Source organism: Bubalus bubalis, chromosome 7 (genome assembly GCF_019923935.1).
Source record: "Bubalus bubalis isolate 160015118507 breed Murrah chromosome 7, NDDB_SH_1, whole genome shotgun sequence".
Taxonomy (NCBI): Eukaryota; Metazoa; Chordata; class Mammalia; order Artiodactyla; family Bovidae; genus Bubalus; species Bubalus bubalis.
In genome coordinates, this window is record NC_059163.1 from 23639638 (window position 1) to 23656310 (window position 16673).

The following is a 16673-nucleotide window of genomic DNA, read 5'->3' on the forward strand; positions in this document are numbered from 1 at the left end:
GCACAGCAAAGGACACTATAAGCAAGGTGAAAAGACAACCTTCAGAATGGGAGAAAATAATAATAGCAAATGAAACAAGAGACAAAGGATTAATTTCCAAAATATATAAGCAGCTCATTCAACTCAGTATCAGAAAAGCAAAAAACCCAGTCAAAAAGTGGGAAAAAACCTAAACTGACATTTCTCCAAAGAAGACCTACAGATGGCTAACAAACACATGAAAAGCTGCTCAACATCACTCATTATTAGAGAAATGCAAGTCAAAACTACAATGAGATATCACCTCACATGGGTCAGAATGGCCATCATCAAAAAGTCTAAAACAATAAATGCTGGACGGGATGTGGAGAAAAGGGAACGCTCTTGCACTGTTGGTGGGAATGTAAACTGATACAGCCACCATGGAAGACGGTATGGAGATTCCTTTAAAAGCTAGGAATAAAACCACCATATGACCCAGCAATCCCACTCATAGGCATATACCCTGAGGAAACCAAAATTGAAAAAGACACATGTATTCCATTGTTCATTGCAGCACTATTTACAATAGCTAGAACATGGACGCAACCTAGGTGTCCATCAACAGATGAATGGATAAAGAAGTCGTGGTACAGATACACAATGAAATATTACTCAGCCATAAAAAGGAATGCATTTGAGTCAGTTCTGATGAGGTGGATGAATCTAGAACCTATTACACAGGGTGAAGTGAGTCAGAAAGAGAAAGATAAATATTGTATTCTAACATATATATACAGAATCTAGAAGAATGGTACTGAAGAACTTATTTACAGGGCAGCACTGGAGAAACAGACATAGAGAATAGACTTATGGACATGGGGAAAGGGCAGGAGAGGGCAAGATGTATGGCAAGAATAACATGGAAACTTATATTACCATATGTAAAATAGAGAGCCACTAGAAACCTGCTGTATGGCTCAGGAAACTCAAACAGGAGCTCTGTATCAACCTAGAGGTTGGGATGGGGAGGGAGATGGGAGGGAGGTTCAAAAGGGAGGGGATATATGTATACCTATGGCTGATTCATACTGAGGTTTGAGAGAAAACAACAAAATTCTGTAAAGCAATTACCATTCAATAAAAAAACAAAACAAAAAAAAAGAGTGATTCACTGAAATTGTTCCAATGTCAGACAATGGTATCCTGTGAAAAAAAAATTTGTATTATTAAGAAATAGCATTATCCCACTAATTTACTTCATTTTATATTCTACAGGACAGTTATGAAATCATTAAAAACACTACTTTCCAAATGTTCAAATAAAACCATAGATTATGACTCTCAGAATGAAGGAATTAAAAACTCAAGACAAAACTCCCAAGCTCCTGATTTCATATCTGTTCCTGCCAATTATTGCTTTACAAGTTTTGTAGTGTTCACATTCTTCTCAGTATCCTAAGTTTCTGAACCTAATCAACTTTCTACATCCACAAATGAAAAACAGAAATTAGAAACAAATAATTAACGCATACTTACTAGACTCTTGCTAGCCTGACACAGAATCTCCAAGCAGCAGATCAACCAAAAGTTATTTATATTCAATTCAGTTCAGTTCAGTCGCTCAGTCGTGTCCGACTCTTTGCAACCCCATGAATCACAGCACGCCAGGCCTCCCTGTCCATCACCAACTCCCGGAGTTCACTCAAACTCATGTGTATCTAGTGGGTGATGCCTTCCAGCCATCTCATTCTCTGTCGTCCCCTTCTCTTCCTGCCCCCAATCCCTCCCAGCAGCAGGGTCTTTTCCAATGAGTCAACTCTTTGCATGAGGTGGTCAAAGTATTGGAATTTCAGCCTCAGCATCAGTCATTCCAATGAACACACAGGACTGGTCTCTTTTAGGATGGACTGGTTGGATCTGCTTGCAGTCCAAGGGATTCACAAGAGTCTTCTCCAGCACCACAGTTCAAAAGCATCAATTCTTCAGCGCTCAGCTTTCTTTATAGTCCAACTCTCACATCCATACATGACCACTGGAAAAACCATAGCCTTGACTAGATGGAACTTCGTTGGCAAAGTAATGTCTCTGCTTTTGAATATGCTATCTAGGTTGGTCATAACTTTCCTTCCAAGGAGTAAGCGTCTTTTAATTTCATGGCTGCAGTCACCATCTGCAGTGATTTTGGAGCCCAAAAACATAAAGTCTGACACTGTTTCCACTGTTTCCCCATCTATTTTCCATGAAGTGATGGGACCAGATGCCATGATCTTCGTTTTCTGAATGTTGAGCTTTAAGCCAACTTTTTCACTCTCTACTTTCACTTTCATCAAGAAGCTTTTTAGTCCCTCTTCACCCTTTGCCATAAGGGTGGTATCATCTGCATATCTGAGGTTATTGATATTTCTCCCGGAAATCTTGATTCCAGCTTGTGCTTCTTCCAGCCCTGTGTTTCTCATGATGTATTCTGCATATAAGTTAAATAAGCAGGGTGACAATATACAGTCTTGACGTACTCCTTTTCCTATGTGGAACCAGTCTGTTGTTCCATGTCTAGTTCTAACTGTTGCTTCCTGATCTGCATATAGGTTTCTCAAGCTGCAGGTCAGGTGGTCTGGTATTTCCATCTGTTGAAGAATTTTCCACAGTTTATTGTATTCCACACAGTCAAAGGCTTTGGCATAGTCTATAAAGCAAAAATAGATGCTTTTCTGGAACTCTCTTGCTTTTTTGATGATCCAGCAGATGTTGGCAATTTGATCTCTGGTTCCTCTGCCTTTTCTAAAATCAGCTTGAACATCTGGAAGTTCATGGTTCACAGCCATTTTGCTTTCTTGCATTTCTTTTCCATGGGGATGATGTTGATCCCTGTCTCCTGTACAATGTCACGAACCTCTGTCCAAAGTTCATCAGGCACTTTATCTATCAGATCTAGTCCCTTAAATCTATTTCTCACTTCCACTGCATAATCATAAGGGATTTGATTTAGGTCATACCTGAATGGTCTAGTGGTTTTCCCTACTTTCTTCAATTTAAGTCTGAATTTGGCAATAAGGAGTTCATGATCTGAGCCACAGTCAGCTCCCGGTTTTGTTTTTGCTGACTGTATAGAGCTTCTCCATCTTTGGCTGCAAAGAATATAATCAATCTGATTTCGGTGTTGACCATCTGGTAATGTCCATGTGTAGAGTCTTCTCTTGTGTTGTTGGAAGAGGGTGTTTGCTATGACCAGTGCATTTTCTTGGCAAAACTCTATTAGTCTTTGCCCTGTTTCATTCTGTATTCCAAGGCCAAATTTGCCTATTACTCCAGGTGTTTCCTGACTTTCTACTTTTGCATTCCAGTACCCTATAGAGAAAAGGACATCCTTTTGGGGTGTTAGTTCTAAAAGGTCTTGTAGGTCTTCATAGAACCGTTCAACTTCAGCTTCTTCAGTGTTACTGGTTGGGGCATAGACTTGGATTACTGTAATATTGAATGGTTTGCCTTGGAAATGAACAGAGATCATTCTGTCGTTTTTGAAATTGCATCCAAGTACTGTATTCCAGACTCTTTTGTTGACCATGATGGCTACTCCATTTCTTCTAAGGGAGTCATGCCCACAGTAGTAGATATAATGGTCATCTGAGTTAAATTCACCCATTCCAGTCCATTTTAGTTCGCTGATTCCTAGAATGTAGACATTCACTCTTGCCATCTCCTGTTTGACCACTTCCAATTTGCCTTGATTCATGGACCTAACATTCCAGGTTCCATTTGCTAAGTATTCCTAAATACACATCCCAGAACCAGAAGAGAGGCAGTCTAAGATTAATCACTGATCATGGATAAGCCACAAAGTAAATAATCCATGAGTGGATAGTAATATTTTCACTAAAAGTGTAAGATCTATGTTACCTCATCTAATAATGATGCTAAATGTTTGCATTAAAATAATCCTTGTTTTATCCCAAATTCATATTAGATGTCTCAGCATCTCCTCCTTTATAGACTATACTACATGATGACTATAATTACTGCTTGTCTACTTGCTCACATTTTATCTACAATCTTGATTCTAGATTGTAAATATCTAGATATTTAGATATCAAGATGTAGAGACTATTTCCAGTGCCAAGTATTACACCAGCCACATATTAAGAACATTGTAGATATTTACTGAATGAATAAATCAATCAACTCCAGAAGAATGCTTCATAGCTTGGATTTCATTGGATGTTGTACTATTTAAATATTACTTTATAGAACAAACTGGAATCAAGATTTCCAGGAGAAATATTAACAACCTCAGATATGCAGATAATACCACTCTAATAGCATAAAGTGAAGAGGAACCTAAAGAGCCTCTTGATAAGGGTGAAAGAGTAGATGGCTTGCAACTCAACATTAAGAAAAACTTCATGGCAAATAGAAGGCAGAAAATGGAAGCAGAGACAGATTTTCTTTTCTTGGGCTCCAAAATCACTTTAGATAGTGGCTGTAGGCATGAAATTAAAAGATGCTTACTCCTTGCAAGAAAAACTATGACAAACCTAAACAGCATATTAAAAAGCAGAGACATCACTTTGCCAACAAAGGTGCATATAATCAAAGCTAAGGCTTTTCCTATAGTCATGTGAGAGTTGGACTATAAAGAAGGCTGAGTGCTGAAGAATGGGTGCTTTTGAACTGTGTGTGTGTCAATGGTACATGAACCATGAACTTCCAGATATTCAAGCTGGATTTAGAAAAGGCAAGGGAACCAGAGATCAAACTGCCAACATCCACTGGATTATCAAAAAAACAAGAGAGTTCCAGAAAAACATCTACTTCTGCTTTATTGACTATGCCAAAGCTTTTGACTATGTGGATCACAACAAACTGTGGAAAATTCTTCAAGAGATTGCAATACCAGATTACCTGACCTGCCTCCTGAGGAATCTGTATGCAGGTCAAGAAACAACTGTTAGAACTGGACTTGGAGCAACAGACTGGTTCCAAACTGGGAAAGGAGTACATTGAGGCTGTATATTGCCACCCTGTTTATTTAACTTATATGTCAAGTACATATTGAGACATGCTAGACTGGATGAAGTGCAAGCTGGAATCAAGATTTCTGGGAGAAATATCAATAACCTCAGATATGCAGATGACACCACCCTTGTGGCAGAAAATGAAAAAGAACTAGAGAGCCTCTTGATGAAAGTAAAAGAGGAGAGTGAAAAAGTTGTCTTAAAACTCAACATTCAGAAAACTAAGATCATGGTATCTGGTCCCATCACTTCATGGCAAATAGATGGGGAAACAGTGACAGACTATTTTGGGGGGCTCCAAAATCACTGCAGATTGTTACTGCAGCCATGAAATTAAAAGATGCTTGCTCCTTGGAAGAAGAGTTATTACCAACCTAGACAGCATATAAAAAGCAGAGACATTACTTTGCCAACAAAAGTCCATCTAGTCAAAGTTATGGTTTTTTCAGCAGTTGTGTACGGATGTGAAAGAAAGCTGAGCACTGAAGAATTGATGCTTTTGAGCTGTGGTGTTGGAGAAGACTCTCAAGAGTCCCTTGGACTGCAATGAGATCAAACCAGTCCATCCTACAGGAAATCAGTATTGAATATTCAATGGAAGGACTGATGCTGAAGATGAAACTCCAATACTTTGGCCACCTGATGCGAAAAACTGACTCATTTGAAAAGACCTGGATGCTGGGAAAGATTGAAGGTGAAAGGAGAAAGGGACAACGGTGGATGAGATCGTTGGATGGCATCACCGACTCAATGGACATGAGTTTGAGTAAACTCCAGGAGTAGGTGATGGACAGGGAGGCCTGGCGTGCTGCAGTCCATGGGGTCGCAGAGTCAGACACGACTGAGCAATTGAGTTGAACTGAACTGAAGAAGACTCTTGAGAGTCCCTTGGACTACAAGAAGATCAAGCCAGTCAATCCTAAGAAAAGCAACCCTGAATATTCATTGGAAGGGCTGGTGCTGAAGCTGAAGCTCCAGTACTTTGGCCACCTGATTCGAAAAACCAACTCATTGGAAAAGACCCTGATGCTGGAAAAGATTGAGGGCAGGAGGAAAAGGGGGTGGCAGAGGATGAGATGTCTTGATAGACATGAATTTGAGCAAATTCCAGGAGACAGTGGAGGACAGAGGAGTTTGGCGTGCTGCAGTCCATGGGGTTGCCAAGAGTTGGACACTTAACAACACAACAACAGCAACAACAAGAGAACAATCTCAATTCATCCATGATATGCTTTTCTTGTATTTACCCAAAGCAGCAGTCAGTTTTTTTCACCTCTAGTATTTCGGGTTACTCTTTAAAACTTATAGAATTTTTTTAAAATATAGCCTTCTATTAGAAATCTCATAAATCACAGTTGTAAAATTCTGAGCAAGAACAGGAAAAGGAGAGAATGGTAATCATAAAACGAAAGTTCTCTGCATTGTTTTCTTGAAAACACAAATTGTTTCTCTAGGCCTTCACATCCAAAAGTGAAAAAAAGTGAACGTGAACCCACACGGTTGTGTCCAACTCTTTGCAACCCCATGGACTGTAGGCTACCACGCTCCTCCGTCCATGGGATTTTCCAGGCCAAAGTACTGGAGTGGGTTGCCATTTCCTTTGCCATCACATCCAAACTTACCTCCAATTACAAAATGATTCCCTTCATAGAGTGAGTCCCTGGCACTGAACCAAAATGCAAAGTCCTGCGCAATCCCGGGGTCTTGAACCTACTAGTCTCCAAATGGATACTTCTCCCCCAGCTCTTCTTCATCCTTCATGTTTCAGCTTATGTGTGTCTCCTTAAAGAGGCCATTCTTCTCAGTGAGTCCAAACTGATTTTTCTTTTAATGAAACTGAAAAAGTGAAAGTGAAGATCACACAGTTATGTCCAACTCTTCGTGACCCTGTGGACTATACAGTCCATGGAATTCTCCAAGCCAGAATACTGGAGTGGGTAGCCTATCCCTTCTCCAGGGGATCTTCCCGACCCAGGAATCGAATCAGGGTCTCCTGCACTGCAAGCTGATTCTTTACCAACTGAGTTATCAGGGAAGCCCTTTTCTTTGCATAGCACATGGTATTATTTGTGATTCAGTTCAGTTCAGTTGCTCAGTCATGTCTGACTCTTTACAACCCCATGGACCACAGCACACAAAGCCTCCCTGTCCATCACCAACTCCTGGAGTTTACTCAAACTCATGTCCATTGAGTCAGTGATACCATCCAACCATCTTATCCTCTGTCATCCCCTTCTCTTCCTGCCTTCAATCTTTTCCAGCATCAGGGTCTTTTCAAATGAGTCAGTTCTTCGCATCAGCTGGGGTTTGTATTTAGGATTACAAGTTCTAGTGTGTATTTTTGTTTACTATCTGTTCCTCACCCACACCTTATCTTACCTTCCATGATGATGACAGGGGCCACATTTGCCTCATTCATCTGTGGATCTCCAGCACCCAGTGAAAGACCCAGGACACTGGCAACACTCAAACAGACTGGAATCAAATCAAAAATGATAACTAAACTTAATATTATTTGTGTTACACTTATTTCTCTGGATTCTAAGCATTTTTTATCTCAGTGTTTCATATTCTATATGCCCTTGCTAGATTATACTTCCACATTTGTAGAATATAAACTAATGCCCGTAATGATAATATTGTGAGACAAAATATCCTGAAAACTTTTTAAGATGAAAATGAAAATAATGTATCATGTTTAAATTAGTATGCAATAATGTGCTCTAAACTATAAAAACTGAACATTCACATCCATACCACTGTTGTAATTTAAGACACTCTCAGTGTTAGGCTTTGAAAAGGTTTGGTTCCTATTACCTGCAGAGAAGGCAATGGCAACCCACTCCAGTATTCTCACCTGTGAAATCCCATGGACAGAGGAGCCTGGTGGGCTACAGTCCATGGGGTGGCAAAAGAGTCAGACATGAGTTAGTGACTAAACAACAACAATCTGTGGCTATATAACAAGCCACTCCAAAGCCTAGCAGCCTAAGACACCAACACTTATTTTGCTCACAAATCTGCAATCCGAGCAGGGTTAGACTGGGACAGCTTGTCTGCGCTCCACTCAGTGTCAGCTGAGTGACTTAAAGGCTGTGTCTAAATTACCTGAGTACTGTTCATTCACTCATTTCCCACCTTGTCTGCTTGAGGCTGGAGGAATGGAGTTCCTCAATCATCTCTCTCCACAAGACCTCTCCAGGATGATATCTTCAATGCAGGTGGTCATCTTACTTACACTTTGGTTCAGGGATACTCAGGTATGTGTCCCAAGAGACAGAGCCATGTGGAAGGAGGACCAGAAACATAGTTTTTAAGGTCCAGTACAAATGGAAAACGCAGGGCCCCTTGTTAAAAAATCACTAAGAATTTCAAGACACCACAACAGAGCATTAAACCCAGCAACTGCATAGGTCACACACCCATGATGATAGCTGTGAAGGAAGCCATATTGTATTTCACGATCTAGCATCACTTCTGCTTCATTCTGTTCACAAGGCAGTCACAACGTCCCTACCAATTTCAAAAGGAAGAGAAATAACTCCACATCTTGTTGGGAGGGACCATGATCTGAAAGAACACATAGGGTTGGAAAAGTCACTACGGTCATTTCTGAAAATACAGCCCACCACATGCTTGCTATAAATGACTGGCACAGCTCTGGAAAATAGAAACCTACCAAACTTGGAATACTCATACTGACACCTATGCATGTATGTGTGTGCTCAGTTGCTCTGCCATGTCTGATTCTTTGAGACGCCCATGGACTGTAGCCCATCAGACTCCTCTCTCTGTCCGTGGAATTTTCCAGGCAAGAGTATTGAAGTGGGTTGCCATTTCCTTCTCTAGGGGATCTTCCCAACCCAGTGATTGAATCTGCATCTCCTGCATTGTCAGGCGGATTTTTTTTTTACCACTGAGCCACCTGGGAAGCCCTACTGACACTTATAATAGCCATATATTTAGGAAACTTTCTGTGTGGGGGGGTTACTGACTGAGCACTTCAGAGACATCACTATATTTAACCCTCCTGACTTTGCACTTAGTAGGTACAGCAAGACTAGCATCCTTGTTACAGGGCTGATATCACAGAGAGGTGAAAGCATCACATAGTGAATAAGTAACAGAACAGGCTAACAGTGCTTATCACTGTTCAGTGCTATTGGAGTAAATTTCCCAAGAGACAAAGGGCCACACTCTTCCCCTTTCCTACCACCGGGTGATTTTATAAAGGTCAGCTATAGGGGGCACCTAATAGTTTGCCTTCATAGCTCACAACTTTCCTTCTTTAATGACTCTCCATCCCTCCATCTTCATAGCGCTAGTGTTCATATGACTGATTCTAATGCCCTGGATAAATGGGAAAATAACGGCCAGAGATTTACCCCTGGAAGGGAATGCAGGAAGAGAGAGACAAAGATCGGTTCACTTGGTCTGTCTTCAAAGTCTGCACCTGATATATACAAATTGGGGCACTGTATGTGGTTCTGTTTTCCATCCTGTGTTCTGAGAAAAATAAAGTAGATTTATAGAAAAAGAAAATAATTAAGTGAGTAGAGAGCAGCAAGACCTGCAAGAGAGAGAGTACCAAGAACATTCATATTTGTTTTCTTAAACTATTCCTGGAGCCCAAATATATCCCTGATCCTGAGATAACTACATATCATTAGGATATAACTTCATGCCTTGCTATTGTCAGCTTAAGTAGTTCTTCATCATTTACTAGAAAAATAATGCTAACATATACAGGTAAAGTAATAGCTTATCTCAACTAATAGAGGGCAAATTCCAGAAGTAGTTGATGGCCTTCCCAAATAAAAATATACAATATTAAGTTCATAGTTTCCCAAGGGCTCTATAAACCATGGTGGCAAATCCAAGTTACATTTAGCAAAGCTGAAACATCCTATGTATGGACAATAAGACAAAATAGAACCCTCATGACCACTACTAGAAAACACACACACACACACACACTTAGATCAATTAATCTGAGCTATGCAGGAATCCCTCAGAAGAAATGGAGTGGCCATCATGGTCAACAAAAGAGTCCGAAATGCAGTACTTGGATGCAATCTCAAAAACGACAGAATGATCTCTGTTCGTTTCCAAGGCAAACCATTCAATATCACAGTAATCCAAGTCTATGCCCCAACCAGTAACACTGAAGAAGCTGAAGTTGAACGGTTCTATGAAGACCTACAAGACCTTTTAGAACTAACACCCAAAAATGATGTCCTTTTCATTATAGGGGACTGGAATGCAAAAGCAGGAAATCAAGAAACACCTGGAGTAACAGGCAAATTTGGCCTTGGAATACGGAATGAAGCAGGGCAAAGACTAATAGAGTTTGCCAAGAAAATGCACTGGTCATAACAAACACCCTCTTCCAACAACACAAGAGAAGACTCTATACGTGGACATCACCAGATGGTCAACACCAAAATCAGATTGATTATATTCTTTGCAGCCAAAGATGGAGAAGCTCTATACAGTCAGCAAAAACAAGACCAGGAGCTGACTGTGGCTCAGACCATGAACTCCTTATTGCCAAATTCAGACTTAAATTGAAGAAAGTAGGGAAAACCACTAGACCATTCAGGTATGACCTAAATCAAATCCCTTATGATTATACAGTGAAAGTGAGAAATAGATTTAAGGGCCTAGATCTGATAGAGTGCCTGATGAACTATGGAATGAGGTTCGTGACATTGTACAGGAGACAGGGATCAAGACCATTCCCATAGAAAAGAAATGCAAAAAAGCAAAATGGCTGTCTGGGGAGGCCTTACAAATAGCTGTGAAAAGAACAGAAGCGAAAAGCAAAGGAGAAAAGGAAAGATATAAACATCTGAATGCAGAGTTCCAAAGAATAGCAAGAAGAGATAAGAAAGCCTTCTTCAGCGATCAATGCAAAGAAATAGAGGAAAACAACAGAATGGGAAAGACTAGGGATCTCTTCAACAAAATCAGAGATACCAAAGGAACATTTCATGCAAAGATGAGCTTGATAAAGGACAGAAATGGTATGGACCTAACAGAAGCAGAAGATATTAAGAAGAGATGGCAAGAATACACAGAAGAACTGTACAAAAAAGATCTTCATGACCCAGATAATCACGATGGTGTGATCACTGACCTAGAGCCAGACATCCTGGAATGTGAAGTCAAGTGGGCCTTGGAGAGCATCACTACGAACAAAGCTAGTGGAGGTGATGGAATTCCAGTTGAGCTATTTCAAATCCTGAAAGATGATGCTGTGAAAGTGCTACACTCAATATGCCAGCAAATTTGGGAAACTCAGCAGTGGCCACAGGCCTGGAAAAAGTCAGTTTTCATTCCAATCCCAAAGAAAGGCAATGCCAAAGAATGCTCAAACTATCGCACAATTGCAATCATCTCACATGCTAGTAAAGTAATGCTCAAAATTCTCCAAGCCAGGCTTCAGCAATATGTGAACCGTGAACTTCCAGATGTTCAAGCTGGTTTTAGAATAGGCAGAGGAACCAGAGATCAAATTGCCAACATCTGCTGGATCATGGAAAAAGCAAGAGAGTTCCAGAAAAACATCTATTTCTGCTTTATTGACTATGCCAAAGCCTTTGACCATGTGGATCACAATAAACTGTGGACAATTCTCAAAAAGATGGGAATACCAGACCACCTGATCTGCCTCTTGAGAAATCTGTATGCAGGTCAGGAAGCAACAGTTAGAACTGGACATGGAACAACAGACTGGTTCCAAATAGGAAAAGGAGTTCATCAAGGCTGTATATTGTCACCCCGTTTATTTAACTTATATGCAGAGAACATCATGAGAAACGCTGGACTGGAAGAAACACAAGCTGGAATCAAGATTGCCGGGAGAAATATCAATAACCTCAGATATGCAGATGACACCACCCTTATGGCAGAAAGTGAAGAGGAACTCAAAAGCCTCTTGATGAAAGTGAAAGTGGAGAGTGAAAAAGTTGGCTTAAAGCTCAACATTCAGAAAACAAAGATCATGGCATCCAGTCCCACCACTTTATGGGAAATAGATGGGGAAACAGTGTCAGACTTTATTTTTCTGGGCTCCAAAATCACTACAGATGGTGACTGCAGCCATGAAATTAAAAGACGCTTACTCCTTGGAAGGAAAGTTATGACCAACCTAGATAGCATATTCAAAAATAGAGACATTACTTTGCCAACAAATGTCCGTCTAGTCAAGGCTATGGTTTTTCCAGTGGTCATGTATGGATGTGAGAGTTGGACTGTGAAGAAGGCTGAGTGCCGAAGAATTGATGCTTTTGAACTGTGGTGTTGGAGAAGACTCTTCAGAGTCCCTTGGACTGCAAGGAGATCCAAACAGTCCATTCTGAAGGAGATCAGCCCTGGGATTTCTTTGGAAGGAATGATGCTAAAGCTAAAACTCCAGTACTTTGGCCACGTCATGCGAAGAGTTGACTCATTGGAAAAGACTCTGATGCTGGGAGGGATTGGGGGCAGGAGGAGAAGGGGACGACAGAGGATGAGATGGCTGGATGGCATCACTGACTCGATGGACGTGAGTCTCAGTGAACTCCAGGAGTTGGTGATGGACAGGGAGGCCTGGCGTGCTGTGATTCATGGGGTCTCAAAGAGTCGGACATGACTGAGGGACTGATCTGATCTGATCTGATTATAGTCTGCCTCCAGAATTTTAAAGAAGTAAACTTTACCTCTGCAAAAGGGATTTTCCTCCAGCATTTCCAATTCATTTAGAGGTGAGATGAGGAGATGGATTACATGTATTTTAAATTTCTCCCAGTTTTTGAAAAGAACATTTGATGAAATCCACTTCTCTGCTCTCCCTCTGCAGACTCACTTCTATTATTGATTTATTATCCAATTCTATCTATAATTCATATGGCTTTCCCAGGTGATGCCAATGTTAAAGGAATCCACCTGCCAATGCAGGAGATACAGGAGAAAGTGGGTTCCATCCCTGGGTGGGGAAGATCCCTTGGAGGAGGAAATGGCAACCCATTCCAGTATTCTTTCCTGGCAAATTCCTGGGGGCTGCAGTCTATGGGGTTGCAAAGAGTGGGACATGGCTAAGCACACACACACACAGATATAATTCCTAGCAGCTTTGGCATTGCTGGAGAAGCATTCCGGTGTGTATCAACAGTGCTTCCTCCAAGTTCCATGCAAAGAGAGAGTAGCTGGCAAATCCGTTCTTCTGTCTGAAGAGCTTTGCTCCCCTTCTCGCATGCTTCTCCACCCACCCAGGTCTTCCGTCTTCTTCACTGGGGGAGCAGTTTCCCAAGCTTGCAGTTTAGGGTGGAAGGGATGGGAGGAGGGGATTCTGGTGAACAGCTGGGGCCCATCACTTCTCATTGCAGGTCTTGGGGAGATGTGGTTGACAGAGTGATGCACAGAGCCTGTCCCAGTTAATGACTTCACCATTCTCCATCATTATCCCCATCATTAGAAAATTAGGAGGACAGAAGGTATTTACTGTAAACCTGCCACCTCCCAAGGAGAGATAAATAGAAACTGATAAATGGGCTCTTCTGATGCTGTTCGTCTATTAACCTTCTGCTTCCCAGCTCTGGCATATGCATGCCATCCTGCCATTAATATCCAGTAATTGGCATGGCAGCGGGCAATACAATCCTACCTTTCCTGTGAGCGATGCTCCGTGCAGTGTGTCTGCACAAGCACACAATTACGTTCATAATGAAGCTTTTGCTAAACAGTCCGGTTAAAAGACATTAGGCAGTTGTTCCCCAGCCATCATACCACCCTTCCACAGCCATTCAGAGCTTAACTCTTCACCAGCCTGGTTACCGGCTGCCTGCTTTGCTGGTCTTTGTGCCCTCATTGCATGCATGCCAACCTATTCGTTAAAGGTATACTCTGTTTCTGTTTTGTTTTGAACAGCTTCTCTTTCTTAACTCTGTGTTCCTTGGGAGCAAAGGCACAGTCAGCCTATGAATGACTTGGAGTCGCCTTATTTGGTTCACTGCCTGACATGACGGCAGGATGGTGTTTCATCCATGTTGTGGCCACTGGTGACCACCCAGGGGCAATGCCCCTCATTTGTCATCAATTGAAAGCCACGCTATTAATATTTAGCACTGTTTCCCAAGGAGATTTTGTGTTTGTTAGTGCATTCCTAGGTGACAAGAGGGAAAAAGCATGCATCTAGTGAATTTTCTTCTCTGTATGATAATAGAGCAGAAAGGAACACGATAACCTTGGTGTCTGATATTAGGAAGACTTCATTCTCAGTGTTCATCTGCTTAGACTCACAGGGTTCTTGAAGGAGCATGCATCCCAGGAGAGCCTGAAAGAGTTTACAGAAAACTGAGGCCCACAAAAAGAGAGCCAGCTCATCTCTTCTCCATCTGCTCACACAGTGGCTGCAAAATGAACATTTGGTCTCTGCTTCCCTGACCTATTTCTTCCCAAGTTACATTCCAGTGTTTACTCTGAAGACTTTACAACAGTGACTGCAGTGGGCAGACAGTCTCACCGGATGAAACATGAAAAGCAATGATGAGCAATCTCTCAGAAACACAGGGCAGATTCTATGAAATGAGTCAAGCTGGTCCTAAACATGGCTCTGAGGGGTAAATAGAAAAAGAAAGAAAGAAAAAAAAAAATGACAGTTGCAAGGGGGGAGGTGAGGTTGGAGAGAGGTAATATCAGCAAAGAGATAAAAAGCAATAAAAAGACCAACGAGAAGAAAATGACATGACAATCTTATTACTGGTGTTCAGGAACCATAGCCTCTCTGTCAGAAAAATACCAGATCACCCATTTGAGAACTTCATAAAACTAAATGATCAATAGATTATAGCTCTGGCCCTCCTTCCACACAGCATAAAACAAATAATAATATCTCCAATAAATATAACAAATAGGGCCATCTCTCCTGTTTCCTGCAGACCCCTGACAGAACATGCTACAGGATCTTTTCATTTCCTCTTCAGGATACTAAGCAGCTTGCCAGACTCCCAGTCAAGCACAGCCTCTCCAGCTGTCTTCTAAGCATCCACCTTTAAATACAGAATCTGGATATAGCTGGGCAGCTTTGCACTCATGGAGGCTTTCATTCCACAGAAATACCTGGGGGCGAAGCCTCTGTCAGTCAGCCTTCTATTAACTAAGCCTCTCCAGGTGCTGGCGCCAGAACACAATTCCAGTATAATGATGAATAATGTTCGTCAAGATGAACTGTAGACAGATGAAGAGATGGATGTGAATTCTGCTTCGGCTTCACCATTCCTTATTTCTATCCACCTTTATATTTTCACTAAGCCCCTTTACATTATCTTTTATGAATCACAACAAAGTCCAAAGCAGTCATCAAGAGATGAGGTCAGCTTGTAAATCAATGATGTTCAAACACTTGACATACTCCTTACAAAAATAAACTCAAAATGGCTTAGAGACTTAAAAATGTAAGACGTGACACCATAAAACTCTTAGAGCAGAATATAGGCAAAACATTCTCTGACATCAATGGTAGCAACGTTTTCTTAGATCAGTCTCCCAAGTCAATAGGGATAAAAGCAAACATAAGCAAATGCGACCTACTCAAACTTACAAGCTTTTGCACAGCAAAGGAAACCATTAACAAATAGACAACCTGTGGACTGGGAAACAATATTTGCAAATGATGTGATCAACAAAGGCCAGGTGCCAAAACATATAAACAGCTCATACAACTCAATAATAACAAAAACTCAATAAAAAAAAAAATGGGCAGAAACCTAAATATACATATCTCCAAAGAAGACATACAGATGGGCAATAGGCACATGATAAGATGGTCAACTTTGCTAATTATTAGAGAAATGCAAATCAAAACTACAATAAGGTATCAGCTCACACCACTCAGAATGGCCATCATCAAAAAATCTACAAATAAATATTTCCTGGAGAGGATATGGAGAAAAGGGAACCCACCTACAGTGCTGGTAGGAATATAAATTGATGCAGCCATTATGGAAAACAGTATGGAAGTTTCTCAAAACTAAAAATAGAATTGCCATATGATCCAGCAGTCGCACTCCTGGGCATATATCCATAGGAAACTTTAATTTGAAAATATATATGTAAACCCCAATGTTCATAGTAACAGTAGTCAAGACATGGAAGCAACTGAAATGTCCATGAACAGAAGAATGGATAAAGAAGATGGGGTACATATATAAAATGGAATATTACTCAGCCATAAAAAAAAATAACGGCATTTGCCACAACATGGATGGACCTAGAGATTGTCACACTGAGTGAAGTAAGCCAGACACAGAAATAAAAATATCATATGGTATCATTTATATGTGGAATGTTAAAAAAAAAGTACAAATGAACTTATGTACAAAAATTAAGTAGAGTCACAAACCACAAACTTATGGTTACCAGTGGATAAGAGTGAGGAGAGAGAAACTGGGCGATTGGTATTGGCATATACACATTCTACATAAAAAATAGATAACTAGTAAGAACCTAGCAGGGAACTCTACTCAATACTCAATAATGGCCTATATGGGAAAAGAATCTAAAAAAAGAGTGAATACATGTATATGCATAACTTGCTTCACGTTGCCATACACCTAAATCTAGCACAACATTGTAAATCAGCTACTGTTGCTCAGTCACTCGGTCATGTCCATTTTTTTGTGACTCCATGGACTGCAGCATGCCAGGCTTCCCTGTCCTTCG

General features: G+C 40.9%; 1 long non-coding RNA gene across 2 annotated transcripts in view; it reads right to left on the bottom strand.

The window, feature by feature from the left end:
* The window catches only part of LOC123334399, a 74506-nt gene that overhangs the window by 26206 nt on the left and 31627 nt on the right, over positions 1-16673 (bottom strand). For both annotated transcript variants that reach the window (XR_006552167.2, XR_006552168.2), the window contains exons 3-4: positions 7350-7445; positions 6593-6806 (exon numbers count right to left, since the gene is read on the bottom strand). This is a non-coding gene — a long non-coding RNA (uncharacterized LOC123334399). The remainder of the gene's footprint in view (positions 1-6592; positions 6807-7349; positions 7446-16673) is intronic.